Below are 10,000 nucleotides of genomic sequence, written 5' to 3'. Positions count from 1 at the left end.
TAAAATCATAAAAATAACAGACGTTACATTCCAGAATTTACCGGAAATTTAAATTTAAGCTAATTTCTGCAATTTAACGTTCGTTATTTCATGTTTTTCTTTTTCTTTCGGCAGCTGATGTGCTGGAGAAAACATAAAATTGTCTTTTTAGTTTATGACCAAACTGTACATTAATTACTTGTTTACTTGTACATAAAAGGAACAGCTTTTTTAAAACAAAAGGAAATAGATGTCAATTAATTTAATATAAAGGAATAGTCAAAATAAACAACATTTCTGTCATCATGACCAAACCAAACCCAAAAAAAACAACAGTAATAGTCACTTAAATGTAATAAAAGTCTGACAATATTTTACCACATGCACTGTATGCAGCAACAAGTAGTACTTTGTTTATAATAAGGTCAAGCCATAATAGATTTACATAATGTATACAGTGAAAAAATATGCCATAAGACTTTGGATATGCCTGATATTAACATTAAGATGTAACAGAGCTTAATTCAGGTCCAAACACACAGTAGATTGGCTTGATTTTGTAACATAAATGCTATTATTTCAATAATTATTTATATTATTTCAACAGAACACCTAAGAAAAACTCCCATAATCTGCAATAATATGGTAAATATGGTCAAAATAAATGGCATCTCAACCTGGTCTCAGGGACTCCCAAACCAAAATTTAAACTTTTGGTTATCCACAATATAGGTGATTTAATTATTTTACAGAAAGTCAATATCAAAGGTTCATATACAGAAAAATATATATATATATATATATGCAAAGTTGAAGTCAGAATTATTAGCCCCCTGTTTATTTTTTCCTCCAATTATTTTTTAATGGAGAGAAGATTTTTTTTCAACACATTTGTAAACATAATAGTTTTAATAACTCATTTCTAATAACTGATTTATTTTATCTTTGACATGATGACAGTAAATATCTAGTAAAATATTTACTGTCATCATGGCAAAGATAAAATAAATCAGTTATTAGAAATGAGTTATTAAAACTATTATGTTTAGAAATATGTAAATATGTAAATATATGTATATATGTATATGTATATATATATATATGTGTATGTGTATATATATATATGTATATGTATATATGTATATATATATATATGTATATGTATATATGTATATATGTATATGTATATATGTATATATATATATATATATATATATATATATATATATATATATATATATATATATATATATATACATATGTATATGTATATGTATATGTATATGTATATATATATATATATATATATATATATATATATATATATATGTATATATGTATATATATATATATATATGTATATGTATATGTATATATATATATATGTATATGTATATATATATATATATGTATATATATATATATATAATATATATATATATATATATATATATATATATATATATATATATATATATATATATGTATATATATGTATATATATATATATATATGACTATAAAATTATGGCTCTACCCCGTCGCTTCCCATCCAACCTTATTGAGCTTGAGAGGTTACTGCAAAGAGGAATGGGCAAAAATTCCCAAAGACAGGTGTGTCAAGCTTTTGACGTCAAATTCAAAAATACTTGAGGCTGTAGTTGCTGCTCTCTGAAATTGCAAAGGTGCATCAACAAAGTATTGAGCAGAGGCTGTGAATACTTATGTACATGGGATTTTTCAGGTTTTTTTATTTTTAATAAATTTGCAACAATTTCCAAAAAAATATTTTTTCACATTGTCATTATGGGGTATTGTGTGTAGAATTTTGAGGAAATAAATTAATTAAATCCATTTTGGAATAAGGTGTAACATTAAAAAAATGTGGAAAAGGTGAAGTGCTATGAATACTTTCAGGATGCACTGCATTTGTAATTAGCATCCATAATGAAAAAAATAATAAAGCATATTTTTCCTTATTAACACCAAGTTGAAGCATTATTTGGAGATGGAGTATTCCAAACCAGTATCAATCCAAAGTCTTATGACTCTCAAACAAGGTGAAATTTAGCCAAAAATATGAAGTCAGGCAATTTAAGCATTTTCAAATAAATAAAAAGCAAATGAAACTATGAGCTGTAATTTAAATTTGTCAAAACGAATAATTGGAAGAAGGCACGGCACTGTGATTTGTTCCATCAATTTACTATAATAAGTGTGAAATATTATACTGTGCTAACAATTATGAAAAAAACTATATTTAGAAATCACAGCATGAGATCTGCACACAAGATAATAATTATCAGGAGAAAGCAATTCTGCTAGGCAGAAGCAATGTAATGGGGTTAGTTCACCCAAAAAATAAACCAGCCCCATGCTGTTCTATAAACTTGTAATAATGTTACCGTTTTACCCATGGGAATGCTAAGGAGATGGATGAGGATGGTACATATCAGATGTTTGACAGCAGACATGCAAAAGTACTACTAATACTTTAAAACTGTACAGACCCTACAGGAGAGAGGTCAGCAAGTGGAAGCTCATTTACATGTAAAGTGACACACATGAAAACAGCATGCTTCCAAAAGGTGGCACTTTTTTGTGACACCTGAGATATATATTCATTCATTCATTCATTCATTCATTCATTCATTTCTTTTCCCGGCTTAGTCCCTTTATTAACCTGGGTTCACCACAGCACAGCATATGTTTTACGCAGTGGATGCCCTTCCAGCCGCAACCCAACACTAGGAAACACCCATACACTCTCATTCACAAATAAACACTATGGTCAATTTGTTTTATTCAATTCACCTATACCACATGTCTTTGGACTAGAGGAAACTGGAGAACCCGGAGGAAACCCACACTAACACAGGGAAAACATGAAACTCCACACAGAAATGCCAACTGACCCAGCCAGGGCTCGAACCAATGACCTTTTCGATGTGAGGTGGTCATGCTACTCACTGTGCCACCGTGACACCCTGAGATATATATTATATATTGTAAAAAATAATATTAAAAATGACCTAAAAGGATTCCTTTGATGTAAATTCTCAAAGTCAGTTGTCACTGACAATCTTCTTTGTTCATCTTTATGTTTTTCCAATGGTTTTTAAAAATCATCTTAATAACTTAAAGTGCCCCAATAATCTTTTAAAGAGCCCTTTTATTATTAACATTACTAACATTATTTTGAAGGTCTTTTACAATGAGGAGACCATCCATCAACCCAAGGCCAGAAGACACATTCATTTTCTGCTAATATACATCACAGCATCAGCTCTTTTCTCAGTGTATAAAACTGTTCGTTTAAGGATCTGGTCTCGTCTTTCTGAGCACCTAGGCTGTGTTCGGAATCACCTACTACTCGAGAGTTTGAACTTGAATTTACTACACGACCATTTGAAAGTACGTTCTATATAGTATGAATGTGAGTAGTATGAACGGAATTCAGACGCAGTACATCCGCCATTTTGTCATTATCACATGACCTACCAATGTCAGTAGCATTGCTTCATGCCAGAAGTATTAGGTCATTTGGGTACTTCTTGCATACTGATTTTTAAATACTAAACATCCATCCTTCCATCTATCTATCTATCTACCAATCGATCCATCCATCCATCTATCTATTGATTGATCTATATATGTATCCATCCATCCATCCATCCATCCATCTATCCATCTATCTATCTATCTATCTATCCATCCATCCATCCCTCCATCTGTCCGTCCGTCCATCTATCTATCTATTGATCGATCTATCCATCCATCCATCCATCCATCCATCCATCCATCCATCTATCCATCTTTCCATCTATCTATCTATCCATCCATATATCTATCCATCTATCCATCTGTCCGTCCATCCATCCATCCATCTATCCGTCCGTCCATCCGTCCGTCCATCCATCCATCCATCCATCCATCCATCCATCCATCCATCCATCCATCCATCCATCCATCCATCCATTCATCTATTTATATATCCATCTATCTATCCATCCATATATCCATCCATCCATCCATTCATCTATTTATATATCCATCTATCTATCCATCCATATATCCATCCATCCATCCATCTATCTATCTGTCTGTGTCTGCCTATCCATCCATCCATCCATCCATCCATCCATCCATCTATTGATCGATCTATATATGTATCTATCCATCCATCCATCCATCCATCCATCCATCCATGCATCTATCTAGCCGTAGTTTTGTTTATATATTTGTCTTTCTGCCTATCTATCTGTCTTGCCAGAAGATGTAGGTCATCCGGGTACTTTTTGCATACTGTTTTTCGAATGCTAAGAACAATACAATATAGTAGGGAAGTATGTGATTTCAGACACAGCCCTACTTTGCTCTGATTGATCAGATGGCCTAGTCTTGATTGGTTGGAAAGCCAAACAGTCATTACCATCTATCAATTCCAGCTGTTCTTCAGCACTTTTAAACGCATACAAACAGATACAAACGCTACTGTTTGTCTCGGTTTTACTATATCAATTTAAGTCTGAGGCCTTGTCCATTGGTTGTACCTGCAACGTTGATTTGCTTTCTCAATGCAGGCATACTGACAACATTAACACTTTTCCAGGTCTCAGATAAAGCTACTGTGTTTAAGGGTTCACCAATAAAAACTGGCAACATGTATATGTACTGCAAACCTGAGAATGCTTTGATTTTCCACTAGTTTACATTATTACACCAGACACATATAACTCATATTTGCTGAAGCATTTTTATAATAATTATCAAAACATGTACAAGTTGTCTACATTAACAACAATTTGTCCATGGAGTGGATGTTTATGAAGGTAAATAAAATGCTGTCAAGTCAAATAATTGGTATGAAGAGAGTTTCATCTTTAAAGGTTTGCAGATATTTTTGAAGGTTTGCGGAAAATAAGGTCTGATTTCTTGTTTGTTGTAAATAAGGGTGTATTTATTCTTTTGCACAATGCTGTGAATAAAATAGAATTCCAAAGAGCATATGCAGTAAAAAAGTGAAACATACATATTCAGAGTCTTGTACTCAGATACCTCACTAAATGCAGTGATGTCCAACTTTACTGTAGTTTTCAAATGGCTCTGCAAATAGTATATAGTGCTGTTTTGAGCATTTTCAGGAAGTGTCACAAAAATCTGACTTACTTTGCATTGAAAAAAAATGTAAAGAGTAAACTTTCATAATGAACAAAGCTATATGACTATCCTGTTCATAAACAATGGTGTCAGGACTTTTCATCTTGATGACACTGACACTTTCATTGACATGAATATTTGCTTTTGAGGAATGAGCTTTCCATTTTGAGCAAGTGACACGCTTTTGCAGGTTATCAACTAGGTTTTGCAGTTTGCACTAATTGTTTTGAGAAATGCATTAACTGCTGTGCAAATGGAAATAGTGTTGTGAGAAATGCACCTAAACGACTGAGAAAAACTGTAAACATCTTACATTAAAAGAAATGCAAAAATAAACAGTAACACATACTTTCACATTACTTTCCTTAAGAAGTAACTAAGTAATCCATTTAGTTACTTTTTTGTAACTGACTCAAGATTGTAATACATTACTTTTAAAAGTAAATAGCTGGTAACTAATTCTCTGCGACTCTCACATGGTCACCCACTGAAGATTAGTAGGATTTCTGTGATGTTGGTGAGGCCAGCAGGGGGCGCATGTCCTGCGGTCTGTGTGGGTCCCAACAACCCAGTATAAAGTAGGGGATTCTATAGTGTTCAGTGAGTGCTGTCTTGCGAATAAGACATTTAACCGAGGTCCTGACTCTCTGTGGACACTAAAAATCCCAGGATGTCCTTTGAAAAGAGTAGGCGTTTAACCCCGGTATCATGGCCATAATTGCCCATGGGCCTCTATCCATCATGGCCTCCTAACCATTCCCATATCATAATTAGCTTCATCACTCTGTCTCCTCTTCACCAATTAGCTGGTATGTGGTGTGTGGTCTGGCGCAATATGACTGCCGTCGTGTCATCCAGGTGGATGCTGCACACTGGTGGTGGATGAGGAGATTCCCCCCAATGTGTAAAGTGCTTTGAGTGTCCAGATAAATGTAAGGAATTATTATTAATATAAAAGTAACTTAATCCAACACTGTTTACAGTCAACATCCTATTGTTACACTCCAGTGAACAGCATGAGCTTTGGTGTCAAACTATGGCCCACCACAGATCAGTAGAACATTAATATCTCACTTGAAATGAATCCATCGGTTCATTCAGCACATCTCTTTCTCTCTCCAGTAACTCTTCAGCTAATGAAATCCTCTTCGTCCACCACTCCCTTGAATGTTAAACAATGTTATTTGAATATTTGTAATATTAATGTTGATGTGCCGCGAGCTCAACGTTGCCGAACCGCAATCCTGTGGAAAAGAGCGTCCCCAGCCGTTCACATCCTCTATGAAGAGGAAGATTCTTGGGTGTGACTGATGAAGAACAGAATCAGCGACTCGCCCCCTCCGTCCCATTCAATGTCACGGGCGTTGAAAGGGTCAACTAGGCCTGTCTGAGCACTCCCTGTGCACAATACACACTGAATGAGGCCATCCAGACTGTGTGTGTGCTGTTCAGGCATGTGGATTGCATAGAAATGGGCCATCGCACAAAGGCTTCAAGCGTGGCAATACGTTTTCAGCACGGTTAACCAATTACAAAAGAATAAAAACGTACTGCGACATTCAGTCCGGTGAGAGCAAAGTGAAATAAATCACACACATACACACACACTGCTTCTACAGCACAGGAATGGGTTCATTCAACTACAAAAGTAGAGACTAAATGAATCACTAAATAGGAATAAGCGGTCTAGAATATGCGGCCTGTAAGGCGGATTTATAAAGCGGATCTTTTTGCCTCCAAATTCTGACTGAATGAGCTGAAATGTGAAACAGTACACATACGCACATCTGAGGAAATATAACAACAACATAATTTGTTGAGATAAAACGTATGTTTCATTAAATAAATGCAGTTAATACATTTATTAAGGGTGCTAAACCTCCGTGAAGTTAGCACCCCATAACAATATATAATTCCTAAAACTATGTCATTCATTTGTGCTGATTTGTGTCGCAAAAACAAACATTTAAAATGCTTAGTTTAGTTTGGTTTAGTGTCTGAGATATTAAGTATATTGCTCAAATCACTCCAAATCAGCACAGTTTGTTTATGCTTGATTTGTGGCATTAAAACAAACGCTGTATCTATTTCCTTTAAATCTAACCAAAATATTTCGGGAGAGTGACGTCACTTTTCACGCCAGTTCCTCTAAATCGCACAAAACTGGAGTCATTCGTTTGTGCTCAGTTTGTGCTGGTTTATGCTGTTAAAACAAGAGCTGTATCTATTTCCCTAATTTAGACACAACCAAAATATTTCGGGAGAGTGACGTCACTTTCCACGCAGTTCTTCTAAATCGCACAAAACTGGAGTCATTCACTTGTGCTTGATTTGTGCGGGTTATGCCCTTAAAATGAACTTAAAATGAACTTAAAATGAACTTTGAAACGGTGACGTCACTGAACTCCCCATGCCTCCAAATTCAACCAAAATATAAAATTTTTTCGTGCTTTGTTTGTGCTAGTATAATTTTTGTTGTAGAATATTGTGTTTATTTCTCAGACACCAGAACAGCACACACGTTTGTTTTTTGCGTGAAACATCAGCACAAACGTAACACAAACAAATGACATAGTTTTGGGGATTATTTATTTTTATGGGGTGCCAACTTCACAGAGGTGGGGGACCTATAATATTGATCTAAAAAGGATTTAAAAAAACAATAAAAACTGCTTTTATTTAAGCCAAAATATAACAGAAGAAAAAATATTATAGGAAATACTGTGAAAAATTCCTTGCTCTGTTAAACATCATTTGGGAAATGTTTGAAACAGAAAAAAATTATTTACAATTTTGACTTCAACTGTATATATCTGTAACAATTGTGGCCGATCAGACACACAATTATTTAGTTTATTCCACAAATGATACACCATCAACTTCTACCTATGATCTTCTATGTGAAGCTGCTTTGACACAATCTACATTGTAAAAGCGCTATACAAATAAAGATGAATTGAATTGAATTGAATTTCTTTCCGTAGAGAGTCTGCTCAAGTTTAGTGTGCCATGAAACCAAAAGTCAACAAAATTACTTTTGCCACCTCAACTAACAATCCAGACTCCACCCCACTCCAAGCCTTGCGAGGACAAAGAACTGACTACCAGCTAACCATGTGGTCAACAGAGGGAGTTCTTCACCTCACAAAAGGAACGCAAGTAACACTTCCAGACTACCACTGAACTGGTGTAAACTAAATGTAACCCCAAAGAGACCATAGAAGGGTTAAATTGATTATTTTTGGTTCACTTGGTTTGGTCTTACAAAATCCGAGGTTTTTATATCATTACACTCTCTCAAACTCTTATTTTTCTTCCTTTACAAGATAACAACAACATGTCCTCTACGACATGAATGAATGTGGGTTTGTGGTAGGTGTTTATTTTGTATAAAGAAAGGTGCCTTTGTATATTTATGAATCTAATGTCTTAAACTTCGATCTTGCTACCGTGCTTAAACATTAATTCAATTCAATTATATTTATAAAGCACTTTAAAGAAACACAGTTGACCAAAGTGCTGACAATAGAGAGAAAAAAAAAAGCGTAGCAAAGAGTAGCAAATACTTTAAAAAATAAATAAATGATTAAATATAAAATGTCAACATCTCACGCTGTGCTAAAAGCCAAACTGAACAAGTGGGTTTTAAGAAGAGATTTAAAAACAGTAATGGAAGAGGCTTGTCTAATATACAACGGCAACTCATTCCACACATGGGTTTTTATCTTTGATAGCAATAGCCGTAATTAAAGTCAACTGTCTGTTAAAACGACCAATGGAAGATTCGTTTTTTTAAATTCGGATTTAAAGATTAAAATCTTTTGAAGCCCCGTTCAAATGAATCTTCAATTCACTTTGAGCTAATTCACTACATATCTATAATTATCTTCTGAATTGCAGAAATATTATGTCCAAATATTCCATACACATTTGTAAATGATTAATTTTAGAATGAAAAAAAATTATATATTTAAAGTATTAATAATAATAATACATTTTATTTGTAAACTCAACAAATTTTATTTGTAAACTATTCTTAAACTCAAAGCGCTACAAGGCAAAATACTGGCAATACAAGGCAAGCAAAACAGCACAACAATAAAAGATGCAATAAAACAGTAAAAATATGAACCATAATATAGAATAAAAAGTTTACAAAATGATCATCCTAAGTCAAAAGCAATGCTAAAAAGGTGAGTCTTAAGAAGTTTCTTAAAACAGTCCAGAGAGGCAGCATTCCTAATGCTGATGGGGACTGCATTCCACAGCTTAGGCGCACTGTATGAGAAAGCCCTCCCACCCATGGTCTTGAGTTTACACCGTGGCTGATATAAGGTAAGTCCCGATGCAGAACGAAGACTGCGGGCTGGGGTGGTGAGAGTCACCAGGTCACAGATGTAACCAGGTGCTAGCCCATGCACTGCTTTGAAAGTTAAAATCAAGGTCTTAAAATCATTTCGTGATTTAATAGGAAGCAAGTTTAATTGCTGTAGCACAGGAGTAATATGGTGATGTGATGATGTGTGTGTCAGAACCCGTGCAGCGGAATTTTGTATATCTTGTAGACTTCTGAAAGAACTTGTAGGTAAATCCCCAAAAAGTGAATTACAAAAATCAAGACGTAATGTGATAAAGGCATGGACAAGCCTCTCTGCATCAGGTCGTGAGAGAAATGGTTTGGCTTATTATTGGTACTTGATTACTGCCCTTTTATGTCTGCAGTATTCCGACCATCCTGTGAGGTGTAAAAACACATTTTCTGTTGTCTCTACTCCACATGGTGCCAAACAAAACTCACAAAAACACATCATTTCATGCCTTATTTCTTTAGCAGTGCCCCGTTTCACATCTTTCTAACAAGA

General features: G+C 34.5%; 1 protein-coding gene across 1 annotated transcript in view; it reads right to left on the bottom strand.

The window, feature by feature from the left end:
* LOC130238455 (ephrin type-B receptor 1-B) overlaps positions 1 to 10,000 on the bottom strand; it is a 295,859-nt gene that overhangs the window by 207,377 nt on the left and 78,482 nt on the right. The gene's annotated exons all lie outside the window — the stretch shown is intronic.

This window comes from Danio aesculapii, chromosome 2 (genome assembly GCF_903798145.1).
Source record: "Danio aesculapii chromosome 2, fDanAes4.1, whole genome shotgun sequence".
Classification (NCBI taxonomy): Eukaryota; Metazoa; Chordata; class Actinopteri; order Cypriniformes; family Danionidae; genus Danio; species Danio aesculapii.
The sequence above is the reverse complement of the archived record's forward strand: the minus strand, read 5'-3'. Positions and strand labels throughout refer to the sequence as shown.